Source organism: Podarcis gaigeae (assembly GCF_964106915.1).
Source record: "Podarcis gaigeae genome assembly, chromosome: 17".
Lineage (NCBI taxonomy): Eukaryota > Metazoa > Chordata > Lepidosauria > Squamata > Lacertidae > Podarcis > Podarcis gaigeae.
In genome coordinates, this window is record NC_139694.1 from 5,881,503 (window position 1) to 5,900,350 (window position 18,848).

The window sequence follows — 18,848 nt, forward strand, 5'->3', positions numbered from 1 at the left end:
GAACTGAAATACGATTAAGAAGTATATTAATATTAATATTCATAATTTTTTCCTTTAATTATTTTTGGGGGCCCCCAAGAGAGTGGGGCCCTAAGCTATAGCTTGTTTAGCTTATATGTAAATCCAGCACTGCTTGATTTTATTTCTGTGCTTATTTGGAAGAAAAAAAACAAGCTTCTAAGCACTTTACAAATTATATATATGTAATGTTTAAATTCTCAGTTAAGAAACAGTCAAAAATGGGTATTTAGAAACATGGAAGTCGTTATTAAAATATTAAAACAGTAGCTAAAACGTTAACACACATGTAACTTCAAGAAGTCTGGATAGGCTTGCCTAAACAAAATGTTTTAAGCAGGTGCTGAAAACAATACAGTCGTACCTTGGTTGCTGAACGCCTTGGTACTCATACATTTTGGCTCCCAAATGCTGTGAACCCAGAAGTAAGTGTTCCAGTTTGCAAATGTTCTCTGGAAGCTGAACGTCCGACACTGCTTCTGTGGCTTCTGATTGAGTCCAGGAAGCTCCTGCAGCCAATCGGAAGCCGCGCCTTGGTTTTCGAACGTTTTCGGAAGTCAAACAGATTTGCAGAACAGAATACATTCAGGAATCAAGGTACGACTATACAGCCAGTGGGCCTGCCTGATCTCAATACACAGGGAGTTCCAACGCGCATATGCTGCCACACTATGTGACTGATCACGCCATCTCTCCTTCTAATGGGCAAACTCAGATGGTATGTGCTAACAAGAGGGGTGGTATTGGTGTGCCATTTCACTGGTCACTCCCAATTATGAGGAGGTTAAATGGCACCAGTCTCAAAAGATGTCCTTGGAGAATCTCACTACTTAACGCCCTCCCCCCTTTTCAGTTTGTGCCTACACTCTGCTTCCTCCTATTTATCATCCCCTTGAGTAATGTTGGACAAAAAGGACGCTCTTCTTCACACAGCACATAGTTAACCTACGGCCACCAACTTTGACGTCTTTAAAAGGGGATTACAGAAATTCTTGGGGGCTGTCAATACCCACACAATGGCTATATATCTCCCAGACTATATCTTGCAAGCGTCTGAGTGCTTTATTTTGCTTTTGCTTCACCATAGCTGGGGATATATTTTCCTCCTTTGGGAGCTGCCTGTCATGAGTGGAACTATATTAGGGAATGGAAGGATTGTGTTAATTGTTTAATTATACTTTGCTTTAAATTATTTTGTTTTTCATAGGTTATATTGCATAGTTTGCTATTTATAAGTCACTTTAAAATGATTGGCTAAAGCTGCATATGAGCAATATTGTCATCATTATTAATATTATTGATAGCAATTTGTTTTCAGTAACAGAAACTGTGTGCCTCTGAATAACAGTTTCTGAGGGATGTGATTGGTGCACATGTCTTGCTTCTGAGCTTCCCAGAGGCACCTGATTGGCTAATGGTAGCGCAGAAAGCTAAATAATAATAATAATAATAATAATAATAATAATAACTAATTATGTATACCCCTCCCATCTGGCAGGGTTTCCCCTGCCACTCTGGGCGGCTTCCAACAAAACACTAAAATACAATAATCTATTAAACATTAAAAGCTTCCCTAAACAGGGCTGCCTTTAGGTGTCTTCTAAAAGTTTGGTAGTTGTTCTTCTCTTTGACATCTGGTGGGAGGGCGTTCCACAGGGCGCGTGCCACTACCGAGAAGGCCCTCTGCCTGGTTCCCTGTAACTTGGCTTCTCGCAGCGAGGGAACCGCAAGAAGGCCCTCGGCGCTGGCTCTCAGTGTCCAGGCAGAACGATGGAGGTGGAGATGCTCCTTCAGGTATACTGGACCAAGGCCATTTAGGGCTTTCAAGGTCAGCACCAACACTTTGAATTATGCTCAGAAACGTACTGGGAGCCAGTGTAGGTCTTTCAAGACCAGTGTTATATGGTCTCGGTGGCTGCTCCCAGTCACCAGTCTAGCTGCCGCATTTTGGATTAGTTGTAGTTTCCGGGTCACCTTCAAAGGTAGCCCCACATAGAGCGCATTGCAGTAGTCCAAGCAAGAGATAATTAGAGCATGCACCACTCTGGCAAGACAGTCTGCAGGCAGATAGGGTCTCAGCCTACGTACCAGATGGAGCTGGTAAACAGCTGCCCTGGACACGGATTTGACCTGTGCCTCCATGGACAGCTGCAAGTCCAGAATGACTCCCAGGCTGCGCACCTGGTCCTTCAGGGGCACAGTTACCCCATTCAGGACCAGGGAATCCTCCACACCCGCCCGCCTCCTGTCCCCCCAAAACAGTACTTCTGTCTTGTCAGGATTCAACTCAATCTGTTAGCTGCCATCTGTTAGACTAGACGGGCCTTGCGTCTAATCCATCAGAGCTTTGCTTATGGACACCTTTTTAATAAAAAATGTGATTGATAATTTGTTTGCAGAATAAACAAATGAGGTGTTGTTGTGGTTGTTCATAGTTTAACCTTAAGTAAATCCAAGAGCTGATTTGATGAGAGCCTGGTCCTCGCTTCTAAAATCTGAAATGGTGCCCCTCCATATTATGCTTCCAGGGTCATTCAAAGGTGGTCTGTCAGTTATTAATTTAATTTTAAGCTGTAATTGAACTTTAATGAATGAAGTTGGGTCTTTTTCTACTTTGACAGGCTGACTTGAATTCGAAATATGACCTGGGATTTTGCATAGGTCTCACATCTATAGCACTGTCTGGCAGTGAAATATTTCCAAAGTCCTTAAAGCATTGCTGGGAAAATCTGAAGACATTTTTCATTGAATAAGGGAGCTCCATGAATGTTAGAATTAACTAACCAACCAACTAACTCTTTATTCCTTGCTATAAAATGTTTCAACTAAACTTGCAAAGGCTAATTTACAATCTGAAATTATGTGAGTGCTGACTGAGGGGGCAGCTTTTCAGTCATGGCCCTCCTAAGAAAGCTTACCTTGTGGCACCAACTATACAGTGTTTATTCTCCTAGACATTTCATCATGTAAAGTGTGAGTTGGTTTTAACGGTGGTCTTGTCTGTTCAACTTGGATTATTATTTTTTACTGTTTTCTTTCATTGTTCTGTGTCACTTTTAGTTCAGATTTTATACATTGCTTTAGCATTTTGCTTGTATGCTTGCTTTCCCTGACCGTATTTCTCCAGATTACTGAAGGGCAATCTGGACACTCCTTAAATAAATAAATAAACAAACAAACAGAGTGGGCTGAGGAGCGTGCACCATCATAATTGGCATGTTATCAGACCATTTACTTAATAAATATTTCGGTACTGCTAAATTAAGAAGAATGGAACTCTTCTCAAAATGGTGCGTGTAATAAAATCAATATAGCATTTAAAAAATCAAATGTAAAAACAAAAAGATAATTGTTAGGGAGAAGAAAAGGACAGGGATACAAAGCCACACCCCTAAACTTTTAACTGTCTTCCCTTGCCTTGGAGATGCATGGAAGTTGTCATTTTGTGAAGATGCTGAATACTTTCTATTAGAAATCTGCAGAATGGCTATTCTCACTGGTATAATGAAGAGGAACATGGCTAGGGGGCGGGAGTGTAGTTTCAGTGCTTGCTTTCATTGCAGAACCAACCGGGTCATCTATTGGAGCAGTATTTGTCAGCATTGTAACTTGGGACCGGAGGACAGGCGCAGAAGGTGGTAGCCAACTGAGCTTTACTCAGAGTAGGTCCATTGAAATAAATGAACACGACTAAGTTAGGTCCATTGATTTCAGTGGGTCTACCCTCACTAAAACATAGTTGAATCCACCTCATGATCTCTTTGTTAGGTAGGGTAGGCTCAGATAGTCATTGGCCCAGGGTCACCCAGTGAGCTTCATAGCTATTCTGGGATGTGAACTCAGGTTTCCCTTGGCTTCATTTTTGTCCTCTCCTTTGAGACGTGTCTATGAGGGCTGTCACAATGAGCTCCTCTTCCTCAAAATTTACCACTACACCACTGAGTATTTTTGGTCCTTCTTTGTTGGGGAGAACAGAGCAGTCCTTTGCCTTGAAGCATAGCTCAGTCCCACTTCAGTCCAATGGATAGGGATCAGTTTTGTGACTAGTGATTGCTTTCTGCTCCAGCTTGGGGGCACTGTAACTTATTCATTAAACTGTCTCCTGTCCCTCACTCCTGCTACCTCCACAAATGACCACCAGTCCATGGTGCCACTAAGAAACAACCACAATAGGTGAGTCACGATATCAAAAGCTGCAGGTATTCCAGCTCACTTTGCCAGCTTTTCCCCCCAGGCTCCGTGTCTTGTCTACAAGTTATTCTTGATGTGTTCTAAGTAATGACACACCGTTCGGAAACCAACGAATCGTGAATCAAAGCTCCTGGTTACTTTCATAAAAGAGACATTAGAAACCCAAAACATAAAGATCATTTTATCTTTATTAACAGTTTAATGCATATGAGAAAGCTATTTGACATTTTTTACACCTCAAACTCTTTTCTTCATGCATTGCTGAGCAGACTGCACCAGAATTCATCCACTTAAATCCATTTAATAACTCAGTAGATTCTCTGTCAGGCTATGAGTTGATGCCAGTATATGGCTTTACTTAAGTGCTCAAGCACCCCATCCAAACCTTGCATTGCATTTGAACATTACTGTTAATAATGAAATTGTAATTGGGGTCGCCATTAGACCAATACAAAAGTTTCCAAACCTGTATTTGTTAACATTTTTGTTGTTTCAAACACTAGCCCAGTATTAAGGGACCTGTGGCCAGGTGTTGATGAACTCCAGTTCCCCTCACCCTGGTCATTGGCCATGCATGATTGGGGCTAACAGGAGATGATGTCTGACCACATCTGGAGGAATATTGGTTCACCTTCATGATAGAGTGATAGGAACAGCAATAGAGGAACATCCTTTAAATTAAAGGGTGGGGACGCAGGTGGCGCTGTGGGTTAAAGCCTCAGCGCCTAGGACTTGCCGATCGAAAGGTCGGCGGTTCGAATCCCTGCGGCGGGGTGCGCTCCCGCTGCTCGGTCCCAGCGCCTGCCAACCTAGCAGTTCGAAAGCACCTCCGGGTGCAAGTAGATAAATAGGGACCGCTTACCAGCGGGAAGGTAAACGGCGTTTCCGTGTGCGGCTCTGGCTCGCCAGAGCAGCGATGTCACGCTGGCCACGTGACCCGGAAGTGTCTCCGGACAGCGCTGGCCCCTGGCCTCTTGAGTGAGATGGGCACACAACACCAGAGTCTGTCAAGACTGGCCCGTACGGGCAGGGGTACCTTTACCTTTACCTTACTAGGAAGAAGGGAGGATGTGTCTCTGTGTATAATCCTTCCCAGAAGGGCCTGAGCTGGGTTTGGCCCCCTCAGCCATGCCCAAGATTTAGCAGCCCACTTAATTTGTCCCTTGGAACAATGTGACCTGTTAAGAATTACACTCACCTTCCAGATGTTGCCTGGGAGCCTTGCCATTGTACTGGAGACTGAACATTCTAGACTGTAACAAAGAGACAGAACCCAGGAGGCGGCATATAAGCTTGCCATTATGATGGGTCTTAGATGGAATGAAAAGAAGCTCTGTATTTTGCTGGGAACCCACCAACCTAAGCGTACTGAGAGAGGCTGGGCCAGCCAGCATCCAAAATGGTGGATTTGGCCTTCCAAAACATACTAAGGCAGTAACTTTACTTTTTCCCATTTGAACTGGGTTAGAAAAAATGAGTTAAGCCAGGTCCTTTCTCTTTGGAATTCCATTTATTTGGGAGGAGCAGGAATTCCCTTTATTTTGTGGGTAGTATACTAATATGATGAGGAGGAGGATGAGCCTTGGTTACTTTGTTTTTTTAAAAAAGTTGTAATTAAATTTTTGAATTTAATAAAATTTAACAATATATATATAAAAAATAAGCCATGGTTGTTAGTTTATAAACCTTGGCCTGTGTCAGTCATGGCTTTGGCTTTGCATTATGTGTAAACGTGGCTAAGGTTATGGCCAGCTATCCATTCAACTCAGGAAGCTAGAATAATCATGAGCTTAAACAAAAGGAACTTGTCAAAGCTCAGCAACATCAGTGATCCTCCTTGATTTCTCAATTACAGAAAAAGAAGTGTGAATGAGACAGATGTGACTTTAGCTGAGATAAATGTGTCTTAAGCACTTCCTTGCAGCACTTCAGTTTGACTTTAAGCAGGATCACATTCATGACCCAAGCACAACAGCAGAGATGCAAACCATCCTAAATGTATACTGGCTGAATTGCCATTCATAGTCATGAAGAAGAATTCAGCATCTCTTTGGCTTCAGCAAGTTGCCCACATGAGGCATCTCACGCTTTTAGCACCGAAACTGATAACATAGTTGTTACTTGAGTTTCATGCTAGGGGTATTCCCTGATTTTCCTTGGCACCAGACAGATTTCAAGCTGAAGGAGCACAGCAAGGAATCCGTTTTTCAGATCTGCAAGACAAGCTCCTTTTTTTCTGAATGGGCACCCTCTGTTTCATAAATGTACATGGGAAAAACTCGTAATGTCTCGATTTCAAATGCCTCTTTGGGAGCTTGTTTATTCAAATAAAAGCCTTACAAATTATTAGCATGAAAAAACTCCACCACTTTGCATTTTCTGGGATGTGTTACCCTATTAGGCAAAGTATCGTTCTGTATGTTTATAACTTACACAATTACTGTTCTTGATTAACAACTAAAACTGATGAGTTGGCCTTTCACGAAGCCGTAAGCAAAGTCAGCCATGCAGAAAATATAAGGGAAGGGAAAACAATTAAAAGTTATTTTAGTTGTTATGTTGGAGTTGATTGTTGTATTTACATATTTCTCCCCCTCCCCAATAAAACATGAAAATCTTTGTTGCGTACAAAGTGCTGTTTTATCAATGGCGTTATTTCACAGTAACATTAGAAATTTCAGATTTATTACATTCATTTTGGATTAGCAAGCATCATGTGTGTGATGTATTAAAGAATAGATTAAATTCGTGCAATACATAAATTTAGTACCACATAGTATGACTGTCTCTAGTCTTCACAACTGCAGAATTAACAGGGCAAATAAGAAGCAGCCGTCATTGTTCGCCTGGCAGAATGAGGATGCTTGTGGAACCACTCCAGCAAGAACAAAATTTATGAAATGAGTTACACAGTTTTGCAAACCTGCAACTGGAATATTCAAAACATACCATAGGAATGATTAATCACATCAACAAAAGGACAGCGAGTGTTTTGCAAATGCTATTACACAGTACTGGTGTTCTAAAAACACTTAATTCTGCAGAGGGTTATAAATTGGTGCTCAAGTTTAATGGGATTTAAAGAACCAACCAACTTCTTCTCATTTAAATTTTTATTGATTATCTTGCAAAGGTGATATAACACACTGAAAATCATCTCAGCATCAGCATGTGCTTCCTGCTAAATAAACCTGTGGCAGGGAAGGCAGTTGCTCCTATCAACAGGGTGTTAATTGGCAAGTGAATTGGTCTTGGGGTTCAATCAGAAGACCAGGATTCTGTCCTTTGCTGTCTTGACATGTCCTCTAGCAGGACTTTTCAGCATAATATGTGCGCCTCTGTTCTATTGGCAAGAGGCAAGAATTAATCCTTCCCCAGGCAGAAATGTGGCTGGGATTTACACTCCTCCTTCCAAGCAACTGGACTGAGAGGTCCTGAAATGGGAAATCTAGGTCCCCTTGATAAGGGGACAGATTAGGTTTCTGTCTTTGGGTAGGTGTCAGTCTCTTGTAGAACCTGACGCATTTTGGAATAAGGACAATGGGTGCATCCAGACTTACTACTATTTTGTGGAAGGGATTTGTGTGCATGCTGGAAATCTTTTCCCGTCTAAATTGCTCTTTCAAAGCTGCTCTTAGTCCTGTCTATGACCAAAAAAAATGGGTATATGTTAATCCTAAAAAGTTTGAGCTGCATTTACTTTGGTGGTATTTTCCCTCAAGTGTGAGAGAGATTGCAACCTTAGCCCTATAAAATGTGCTCAGCATAGCAACCGTCATTGTATTTAACTTCAATTTATTTTAAAATTTATTCTAAAGATAACGAAAAGATTACAAGAACGTGGCCACCAATGTTTGAACAGTCTCCCAGGGACTGCAGGCTCTTCGGCTTGGCTTCTGCAACAGGAAGTCATTAAATCAGAGATGGGAGGGATCTCAGTGGTCATTCCTGTCAGTCTAGGAAATCCACCACAGTAGCCTCAACCTTTTGAAGTTGTCAAAAGTTTCATTCATTTTGGCAGTGCAGGTTCAAGGACAGCGGGCTGAAATACAGGGAGATGAGTAAAGGAAGGGTTTTCTCAAAGGCCGAACCTTGAGAAAGCCAGAAAGGGCAATTTGATAAGGAATGGTCTAACACAGCCTTCCTCAACATGGCGCCCTCTGGATGTTTTGGACTCTGCTCCTATCACCATTGATCATGCTAGTCTAGGGGTTGATGGTTACCGTCTAAAAGAGCTGTAGAGCATCAGGTTAGGGCAAAATGCCCTAGTGTGCATATTCTTAAGAATCCATGCTGGTTAGAGCCGCGTAAGAATAGATCCTTTGTAAACTGCTCTAACCATGTAAGTGATTATGAGTTTACCGCTCAATAATTCCTTGACTTATCCTCTTGTTGACTCTTCTGTCCTCCAGTACTAAACTGTCTACCTTTCTCAACCATCGATAAGTGCCCTGCCTCTCTCCAGCTGGCTTAGGGTGGGTTCTGACAGGCTCCGTTAAGGACTGCTGCTGCTGGACAGAGAGGGCTCCTTTTTAAATATTGTTTTTATTTTTTATCTATGTCATTCTATATTGTTTTTGATATTAATGTTGCATTGTTTTTAGATTTTATGATTTATGTGGAAATTGTTTTCCATTTGGTTGTGTACCATTTGATGTGTTTATGACTTTTGTTAAGTTGGTAATTATGCAAATCTTGTCAAGTTGTAAGCTGCCTTGAGCATAGTTTTAACTATGGAAAGGCAAAATAAAATGATGGTGATGGTCGTGGCTACCACTTAGATCGTAAACGACTTAGAATTAAATCCCACTGTTTCAAACAGAGCTTTTGTCTGAACAAATCAATATATTTAAGACCACCACCTCTTTGACTGGGTTGTTAATAGCAGCCTAACTTGGACGAGCCCTGCTGTCTGTTGTGCCTTGGATTAGAAATTGTTGGATATTATGCCTTAGATATTGCATCCTGAGCTGCATTTCTGCACCTGTCTGAAAGCGACGGTGACCTCAGACTGCTGCTGAAAAGGGATTTCTCCATTCCTGCCATGCTTAATCAAATTTGGGCCGGAATGAAAAGCTAAATTTCCACTGGGCATTCAATATGTTTAGGACTATCAAAAGGCTTTGCAGTGTCAGATCAAGTGTGTTTCATGGTAATATTTTGTTTTAAATTCTGGTAGTTTGCCTCCTAGCCTCCTTTGACAGTTCACAGTATCGTGGACTTTGCATAGGTAATTGTATTGCCATTTTTTTTATTGTGTACATGCGTGAATAATAGAACAAATTTAACAGTGCCTGCTGTCTCCTATGACCCGCTGGAAATGAAATGTGCCATCTCAAGGGTTTTATACCAGAATACATTTTTTCCCCTTTTTGTATTAACAAATGCAGACTCGCTTGAAGAAACACAGTATTTAGACTTGAATTCTAGTCATGATTTAATGGCATGTTACACACACACACACACACACACACACACACACACATACATATGGGATACAGATCTCACATCATATTGCATGGAGGAAAATTTAAGGAATGTTTGCATCACAGAGAAGTGATAGCTCTCAGCACACCCAAGGTTCAGCTGTTTGGTATCATGGATACCCAAAAAGCTGCTGTGTGCCTTATTTATAGCAAAAAAAAGAAAAGAAAAGAAAAGAAAAGAAAACCATCTTGTTTGACGAAGGGCTCAATAAACTTTAGTGATTAAAAAATAAATACATCTGATTTGAGAAAGAAGTGCTTGCTTCTTCAGCTGGATGAGATTGTTCTAAGGTTCATGTAGCCCAAGAGTGCCTTTTGAAGAATACAGTGGTACCTCGGAAGACGAATGCCTCGCAAGACAAAAAACGCGCAAGACGAAAGGGTTTTTCGTTTTTTGAGTTGCTTCGCAAGACAATTTTCCCTATGGGCTTGCTTCGCAAGACGAAACATCTTGTGAGTTTGTTTCTGTTTTCTTAAAACCGTTAATACCAGGGTGCATCCGTGCTTCACAAGACGAAAAATCCGCAAGACGAAGAAACTCGCAGAACGAATTAATTTCGTCTTGCGAGGCACCACTGTAGTTAGCTTGATCATTCTGGGAATTCAGGGAAGGCATTAAAGTAAGGGCTGTCCACTGTCATCTATGCTGCCTCTGAGTAGCTGTCAATAGCAGTAGTAGTCAGTGGCATAGCGTGGGTTACCGGCACCTGGGGCTGTGCGGAAGGGTGGGTGGGAAAGAGGGAAATGGATGGAGTACATATGCACATTCAATGAGCTAACGGTGTCTGCATCACCAAGGACATTGCAGCCGCAGAGATAAGAGTCCTTCCGTTGTCTGGAGATGTCACTTCCTGATTCACATGGAGAAGCCATTTTCAACGGAGCCCAGTGACGGAAGTGCGCAACTGTATTGAGGCAGCACCAGGTGTTGAAATTCTATACCCCCTAACAATTTTCCACCCTGGGCAACCGCCCTGTAGTTTCCCATGCTACCCCACTGGTAGTAGTAGTAGCGACAGCAACAGCAGTGATAGCATTTGAATAACATGTTCAAGTGTTCAAAGCACTTCACATATATTACCTACTTGTAATCTGTACAACCAGTCTTGTACGATAAGTCAATATTAACACACACACCAATTATTGCAGATTGGAAGCTCAGGCCTAGAGAAAGTAGCTTCTCAAATGTCACCTAGTGATTTCATGGCAGAAGCAAGATTTGAACCACACTTACTGTTATGTACTGAAGTTCTCACCCTGGGCCAGCAGGGGGATACTGTAGATAGTTCAGGTCCACATATGCAAATAAGATATCGAAAGTGACGTTCACTGTGATTGGATAGTTACAGAAAATGGTTACTGTTGTGTTCTAGTGGAGCTCTATATAAGCAGGTTGGCTGAACCCTTCAGTTCAGTTCTGTTCTGGCCTGTGAATAAACAAGAGCTGTTTGAAGAATTGCTGTGGCGTCTGATATGTCCACAACTCAACACTTACCTTTTGCCGTTCTCTTTCCAGGCACGTGCTTAAAATTGTGTGTTTTGTTTTGTTTTGCCCCTGAGCTTTCCCCGTGAAAACCCACTCTTTAGCACTCAAGCAGAGCAAACGTCAGTTTGTGTTTTCTGTGGATTTAAAGCTCAAAGCACGGACCAGGCCTGGAAGTGAAGGGAAGTGTGGATAAGCTCTTAGTTAGTCTCTTAACCAGGACACTCTACCAGATCTCAATGAAGAATTGGCTTTTTAAATAGCCAATTGTCTATAAATTAAGGAACCTACAATAACACACTATTGTTTCAAGTGCTAATTGACCAGGAATCACTATGAATGAACACTTGGTTCAACGCCCACTGGAAGAATGATCTGGTGTTGACAATAGCCACCTAGTTGTAAGTGCAAAAGTTGCCTTTTGGTATTATAGTAAAATGCAATGTTCCTCATGCAAAAGAATTTTGTCTTTGAAAGTGGAGGGATGTCAGAGACATTAAGCTGTAAATCAAGGGGGAAATGCATGTTGCATTGTAGTCAGCCTTACCATTGATTTTAATGGGTTTGTGTTGCCTTGTTCCCCATGGACAAAGCCTGGGTGTGATACGCAGTTATCGCTGTCCAAAGAAGTGTTGGTTTTCCTGCTCTCTCTTCTCCTTGGCTTTTCTTTCAGACCTGATCAATATTCAAGAGGTTGTGTGCCTCTGATGTTCCCAGGCAGGGACGCTAAACTTATTACACTTTTCACCTTTTATAGTCATCTAATCAGAATTATTTTTTAGTCAATGATTTGAAAACCCTCCTCCCAGAAGTGGGCAAGTCACTGAGCCAAACAGTCCCTTGCCTTCTGGTTTTATTTATCAACCTTTGTCATTAGGGCATGCTGGGCACGTAGAGACAAGAAAGAAGAGAGACTTCCAGGGATTGGGGGGGTTGGGGAAATGATTTTGCATAATAGGAATAAAAGTATTAATCTGTCATATGGTAAACAGGGATATGCTGTCTTGGTGAGGCTTAAAATAGCCACTTATGCATGTAAAATTTGGGAAGACTCAAGTCATTGATCAGAATTCACAAATATATGAAGTAAAGAGAAGCCTCTGACTCCATCATGACTTCATTGGGTGCAATTCAGTGTTGAATGTTCTTGACCATTGATTCCAGAGGGGTTAAACTTGTTTAACTCATTTGATAATTCCATCTTCAGTACTCTGCCCAAACTCTAATTTAGGCCATGTATGTGTGGAAACTGTTAGCTTTCATTGTATACTTGGAAGCCAATTATACTGGTGGGCAGAAGGTAGATATTGGGATCTACTGGTAAATCTCTCAGTGATTTACAGTAGATCACAAAGTGTTCCAATTCCTAATTGTTTAACTGCTAAACTTTAACAGTGGCGGCAGCAACAACCAACAGGCTTCTCCCCTTTTAAATGAGGCTGCTGAAATGAAGAAAGTTTTGAAATTAAACCTTTTTTGACTCACCTCGTGTTAACAGCCAGTGAAGTGCTTTAGGTTGCCCTTGCAGATGAGAGACAGAGAAACTCTTTCGACAGGAGATGACATGGGAAAGTTCTAATGAGGTGCACCATCTTGTTGAAGCATTGTGACATCACAATCCTAGCTATGTTGTCTGTTGAGCCTTGGTTTCTCATTCGCAGGTGTTGTTTCTCCACACAGGTATTGGTAATGTAAAATCTATTTCATAAATCTGTTATAACTACTGTACTTGCATCTGTGGCCATGTTCTCTGATGGGCATGTTGCCCTGGTTGAATACGCATTGGTTCCCCATTAAACTGAGCCACTGGTTTTGAGCCTTTGAGGGAGTCTCAGTGAGGATGTTTCCTCCCAGGTTGAACCCATGACCCTGAGATGATGCGGGCAAGAGTCTCTGCCTGTATGCAGTGGCGTAGCGTGGGGGGTGCAAGGGGGGCCGGCCGCACCGGGCGCAACATCTGGGGGGGCGCACTCGCCGCCTCCGGAGTTGCCGAAGAGCCTCGGGCGCAGAGTTTAACTCTGAGCTGCCTGTGATGTGGAGGGCACGACTGTTCCGCGGGGGGCATGGTGTGGATCTGTACCGTTTGCCGCTTTGATCTGGCGCCTTTTGCGGAGAGCACAAGACGGGCACATCGCTTTGCGGGAGCCGGGGAGAGGAACCTGGTTCAGTCCCGTGGGGCGCGCTTCTCTTGTGAGGCCCCCCGCCGCCGCCTCCCGCTGCCCCCGCTGCGCTTCTCCGCCCCTGCCCCTTCTCCTCGCTGTCAGCAGCCGTCTGTGTCTGATTTGAGAGGAGAACGGAGGCGAGGCGAGGCGGCTGCAGCCAGCGACCCCCCTCTGCCTCCCACCCCGGGGCTACCAGAAGCCCGCCTCGGCTTCGGCTGGGGACAGAGAGCGCGCCTGCTCTTCCCTGCGGGCCGCTGCTCCATTGGAAGGGCAGCGGAGGAGCTGCAAGCCGGGGTGCGCGCCATGAGCCTCAGCCTTGGAGTTCAGGGGCCAGTGGTGGAAGCAGGGCCAGTGGTGGAAGTGCGGCGCTTTCCCCGGGTTGCTGGGCGCGGGGAGCCCTCGGGGCGCGGGAAGAGGCAGCGCTCCTGGCTGCAGGTCCGAGGCCCGGCTGCTGCCCGCCTCTCGCGGCAGGAGGGAGTTGCGCTGCCGCCGCCCGCAAGGAGCCAGCCACTCGCTGCCCGCAAGGCTCCTCTCTGGCCGGCCTGCCAGCTGGGCTCATCCTCCTTGCCAGCGCAGGCAGCGGGCTTTGCTCCTGGGGGACCTCCCGGGGGAGCGCAGCAAAGGGGCGCCCTTCTCAGCCTCCCCAGCAAAGGGGCACAAGCAAAGGGCACGTCCCGGCGCCGTGGTCGTGCCCTTTGCTCCGCTGCAAGCCACGCTGCCGCTCGCCTTCGCCTTTCACAACAGCCCCGCAGGGTAACCCAGGCTGCGAGGTCAACCCAGCGAGAACTCTCCGAGGCTTCTCTCGGGCTCCAGACCAGCCCTCCAGCGCCGCCACGGCCGGTCTCTTGAGTCCGTTGCCAGGCCACGGAGGGCCAGCAGCCAAGCCTGACAAGCGCAGAATATAGAGGCTTGGTAGGGGGGGCGCCACGGCGTGGGGCGCAAATTACTTCCCTTGCCCCGGGTTAGGGGGCGCAAATTACTTGCCTTGCCCCGGGTGCTGACAACCCACGCTACGCCGCTGCCTGTATGTCTCCCCGCCCCCTTTCTAATTAAACATTAGGACTAGACAAGGCCCCTGATTTGATTCCTGGCCAAAACTGGTTTGGTTCTGATCTGGGCCCTATCACGATAACCTCATTGGATCCCAAACCAAATCACGGAGATCTCTCACATTTTGATTGAGTTTCTAAGCATTACTGTAATGGTTATAAGGGGTTACTTGTGCGTAAGTTGCTGTTACTGCTGGTTAGATCGCCTGGTTAACCTTGCCTCGGCTGACAGCCTTTCGCTCCGTGGCCGTTCAGTCGCTTGCAGAATCCGTCAGTGGGCGTTTCTTGAACCTCTTCCAGCAAAGAAGGTGTTTGACGCTAAGTCTCCGCCTACTCTCCCTGCGTGGAAATCTTCTGCGCAGGGAAGGAGTGGGCAGAGGCGTGCCTGTGCTTTCCCCACTAGTTTCGGGGCGAAGAGTCTCGGAGACCCCTCTCCGACTCCTCCATCTCCCTCCCTTCTCTACTGGTGTTGCGCTGTTTTCCTTCCCCTCTGCTGGTCCCCTCTCCTGCATCGCTCAGGAGCCTTGCCTCCACCTCTCGCTTCGAAGTCAGTTCCCTGACAATTACTTACGTGATTACTTTCAATATGTGAATTTGTGCAAAATTTGATACACCCACCTGGCGAGTTTCTTTGTCTGTCCCTACTTTGTTCAAACAAATGTGTGCTGTTGATATGCTTGTTTTTTCTTCAACTGCTGGAATGGATTACTTGTTTCTATAGCTGGGTCATTAGTCTTGGACTACTCAGTTATCACATTATTTCTTTTCACCCAATTTGCACAGGACTTGGAGCCACAGTGCTCCTTTGGAGACAGACATGGTGTCTACACAACTCAACACAACCCCTTGTGCCACTTGCCCATTCCAAGTCAGATTAAGTCTCATTAATTGGACATTCCAGAATCATGTGCTTGCATAAGCTATATGTAAATGAGCTCAGCCTTAATGTGTCTGTTAATGAAAAAGATTCACTAGGAAATTAAAGAAGGGTTTATTTAACTTAGTTTAATTTAAAGGCCACTTAACACACTGAGCATTAATGATGCAGTCTACGGTAAATGTATCTCCTCTGTTTTCCAGCATTACTGCAGCGAGGGCTGCATTGCGCACATGGCGTTGAATCCAACAAACTACTCAGAGTAAATCCATTGAAATCAATGGACCTAAGTTAGTAATGTTTATTAATTTCAATGAGTCTAGCACTGGATAGAAATAGAAATAAAAAATTGTCTAGGGTAGAGGTCACACCAGTCACCTGCTAAAGATAATATTAAGATAATGATTTTGTTTTCCCAGCCTTAAAGTAGAGAGAGGCCACATTTGAACTGAATCTTTTGACTATTTTGACCACATTTTTTTGCTGCTTTTCTCAATGGTTCCATTTTGTTTAGACTCTGAGTCTGGATAGAATAAGTTGCATGGTTTGAGGAATCTATGCTTCCATGTTTCATAAGAAAGCTGCAGAGATAGTGCAGGATAGTGCACACCCTGGGAATGATCTCTTTCAGCTTCTGCCTTCTGGAAGAAGGTACAGGGTTATAAGGACTAGGACTAACCTGGTAACCTGAAAACTAACCTGGTAACCTGAAAAGCAGTTTCTATCCAAATGCGATTTTGGTTTTAAACGCAGTGTAAGGTAGTCTCTATGGGAGTATATTGTATTTAACTATGGGCTATCAGAGTTTTTAGGGGGTTAACCAGGCTGGGATAGCTGGGATAGCAGGCATGTTGGTTTTTGAAGTCTGGTGTAGATTTTTCCAATTTTGTTGTTCTGTATGGGACAACGACAATAAAGATTATCATATCGTATCATATTGTATCGTCCTAAGAGCTCTGCAGACAATTTTAAAACATTTGTATTCCTGGGTCACTATGTCCAGTTCTATAGGAATTATTTGAAAAGTAAATGTGACTGCATTCAGAATGTTTGTGATGATGGACAGTGCTTTTTTCTGGGGGGACGCAGGGCTACACATACCCCTCAACATTTTGTAAATCTTTGTACTTTTGTCCATTTCCTGTATTTATTTTTGCCGATTTGAACTATAAAAAGGTGATTTTCTTGAGTCAAAATGAGGGCACCCCTAAACATTTTTAAAGAAAAAAAGCACTGATGATGGAAGCATCAGTAGAAGGCTTGACAGAAGTGTAGAAGGCTTAATTTCAGAATTGAATAAGACTGATTGGAATTTTGGTGCAATATTGGAGTTAGAACCATATAATTAGACTCACATTTCCATGCTTAAAAGAATTTTGTTACAACCTATTTATAAAATTACGCATTTGCTCTTATACAGTATCTGACTCATGTTTTGTGATGCAAACCATCCACTCTACACTGAAATATTGGCCAAAATTCATTTCAAATGCCTGGTGATAGCTTTCAGTTGCTCTCTGGGTTATTCTCTCCTAGCAGACATGTCACATTTAAATGAAGGATTTATAGACATTTTCAGCTCTTTGTGGCATTTCAAGCTTTATGTTCAGCTGGTGTTTCTGGATTTGGAACCATCTTTCTACCCAGCTTTTTATGAGCAGGATCATGGAATTAGTTAAAGCTCAATAACTGTTTTCTTGCACACAGTGTTTGTAGCAGCTCCCTGCATTGTCACACAATTCCTTCTCCTGATGTGCCTTTGGCAAGAATGCATTTTCCAGAAGGTACTGGGCTCTCCTTAAAATGAATAATTGGTGTTCAGTATAGTCTGATCAATATGCATTATTGCTTTATATACTCTACTGTACTATCAGTGAATAAGCAAGAGGCATTGTTAGTATCAACAGAATAAATGGAAAGACCACACATAGAGAAGTCAATCTACTGCTGGTTTCATTGCTATCCAAATTGCAAAATGGGGAAGACTGGCTGAACCAACCCGTCTCAGGTCATGGAAGGTGGCCGTGATTGTACCAGTCCACAAAAAGGGTTCCCCCACTGACCCAGAGAACTATCAGAACATCAGCCTTTTGTCTATCATCGGGAAAATCTATGCAAAATTTTTGTTGTCTAAGCTGTCCCATTGGGCATACGACTCAAACTTGATTGGCCACGAGCAAGCGGGCTTCAGGAACAATTATTCGACCACTGACCATATGGTAATTATGTATCATCTTGCCAGAAAATATTCTGCCCCGAGTCGGGGGCGCCTATGTGTTGCTTTCATAGACTTAAAGGCCGCCTTCGACAGTATCCCACGAAACTGTCTATGGAAGAAATTAGAGAGATGGGGCATAGATAGAAGGCTGTTATGGCTCATAACCCAATTACACCACGGGTCGTCGGCTAGAGTGAGACTTACACCGGCGGGAAACCTATCCAATGAGGTCCCAATAAATAGAGGAGTGCGCCAAGGCTGCATTTTGGCCCCACTCCTCTTCAACTTGTTTATTAGTGATATGAAGCTCTTTCTGAGTGAGTCTCAAGCCAACATTCATGCCCCCCGCCTAGCTGATTTTCGCTGCCCTCTGCTCTTATATGCTGATGATGCAGCGATCCTTTCCTACTCTAGAGTCGGTTTATGCAGAGCTTTAAAGATTTTTGCGGCTTATTGCAAACTCAACCACCTGACAATTAATCATGGAAAATCTAAAGTACTGGTCTTTACCAGGTCTCGGAAAACTTACAGCTGGAAGTTAGATGGAGTCCAATTAGAACAGGTTTTCAAATTTAAATACCTGGGAGTCTTTTTTCACTACAACCTAAGCTGGAAGCCACAGATACAGTATTTACTGAACAAAGGGAAAACAATACTTTACACTCTACTCCAATTTTTTGCGGTCGACGGAGCCTCCCACATCCCTTCTGCATTGAAGGTGTACCACGCAAAAGTGGTTTCCACCCTCTGTTATGCTGCCCCGCTCTGGGCTCCAGGGTCCAATTTAACATCGCTGGGGACATTGCAGAATCAGTTTCTCCGTCGCCTCCTGAAACTCCCCATGTGTGTGAGCAATGCAGCCATACATCTGGAGTTAAGGATTGCATCCTTAGAGATGGTCATCTGGAAGCGAGTCTTTGGCTATTGGCTGTCCAGCTGGCATAGGCTTCCCGACCATTACCTCTTTCAGTGCCTCTGGCGGGATGACTTCGTTAACCCGTGGGTAGGAAAAATCCATGCTAAACTTCTGAGCATCGGAATTTCCCCAGCGGACTCCTTAAAGATGAACCTACGCTCAGCCAAAAGCCTTATCGAGCAAAGATTAGCAGACATTGAAAATCAACACAACCTCTCCAGGGGTGGGGGTGTCTGCTCCCCCAGGTATCACGGAATAACCCCACCACTTGGCCTTCCATCATACATGTCATCTCTTTCATCTGTACCACACCGACTTGCATTTATTTGTGCAAGGTTCAATGTTTTTCCATCGAACCTGCTGAGCCACAGATTTTCCAAGGGTTTGGTGTCTCCGCTATGCGAGTGTGACGGGAAAACAGTTGAATCTCTTCCACATATAATGTTCA

The 18,848-nt window shown here is 43.9% G+C and overlaps 2 long non-coding RNA genes across 4 annotated transcripts in view; one reads left to right on the forward strand and one right to left on the reverse strand.

Annotated features, from left to right (window-relative positions):
- The window catches only part of LOC310835348, a 70,613-nt gene that overhangs the window by 24,127 nt on the left and 27,638 nt on the right, over positions 1-18,848 (forward strand). The window contains exon 4 of one of the 2 annotated variants that reach the window (XR_014559583.1): positions 521-609. The exons of the other annotated variant lie outside the window; for it this stretch is intronic. This is a non-coding gene — a long non-coding RNA (uncharacterized lncRNA). Of the gene's footprint in view, positions 1-520; positions 610-18,848 lie in introns of those variants that run through there. 2 annotated transcript variants of the gene reach the window in all.
- LOC310835260 lies at positions 10,273-12,786 on the reverse strand. Of its 2 annotated transcripts, XR_014559466.1 has the most exons (4): positions 12,664-12,786; positions 11,726-11,853; positions 11,191-11,348; positions 10,273-10,408 (listed from the first exon to the last, which is right to left on the reverse strand). It is a non-coding gene; the product is annotated as an uncharacterized lncRNA (long non-coding RNA). The 2 variants fall into 2 exon arrangements; XR_014559467.1 differs by lacking the exon at positions 11,191-11,348 and having other exon boundaries at positions 10,274-10,408; positions 12,664-12,777.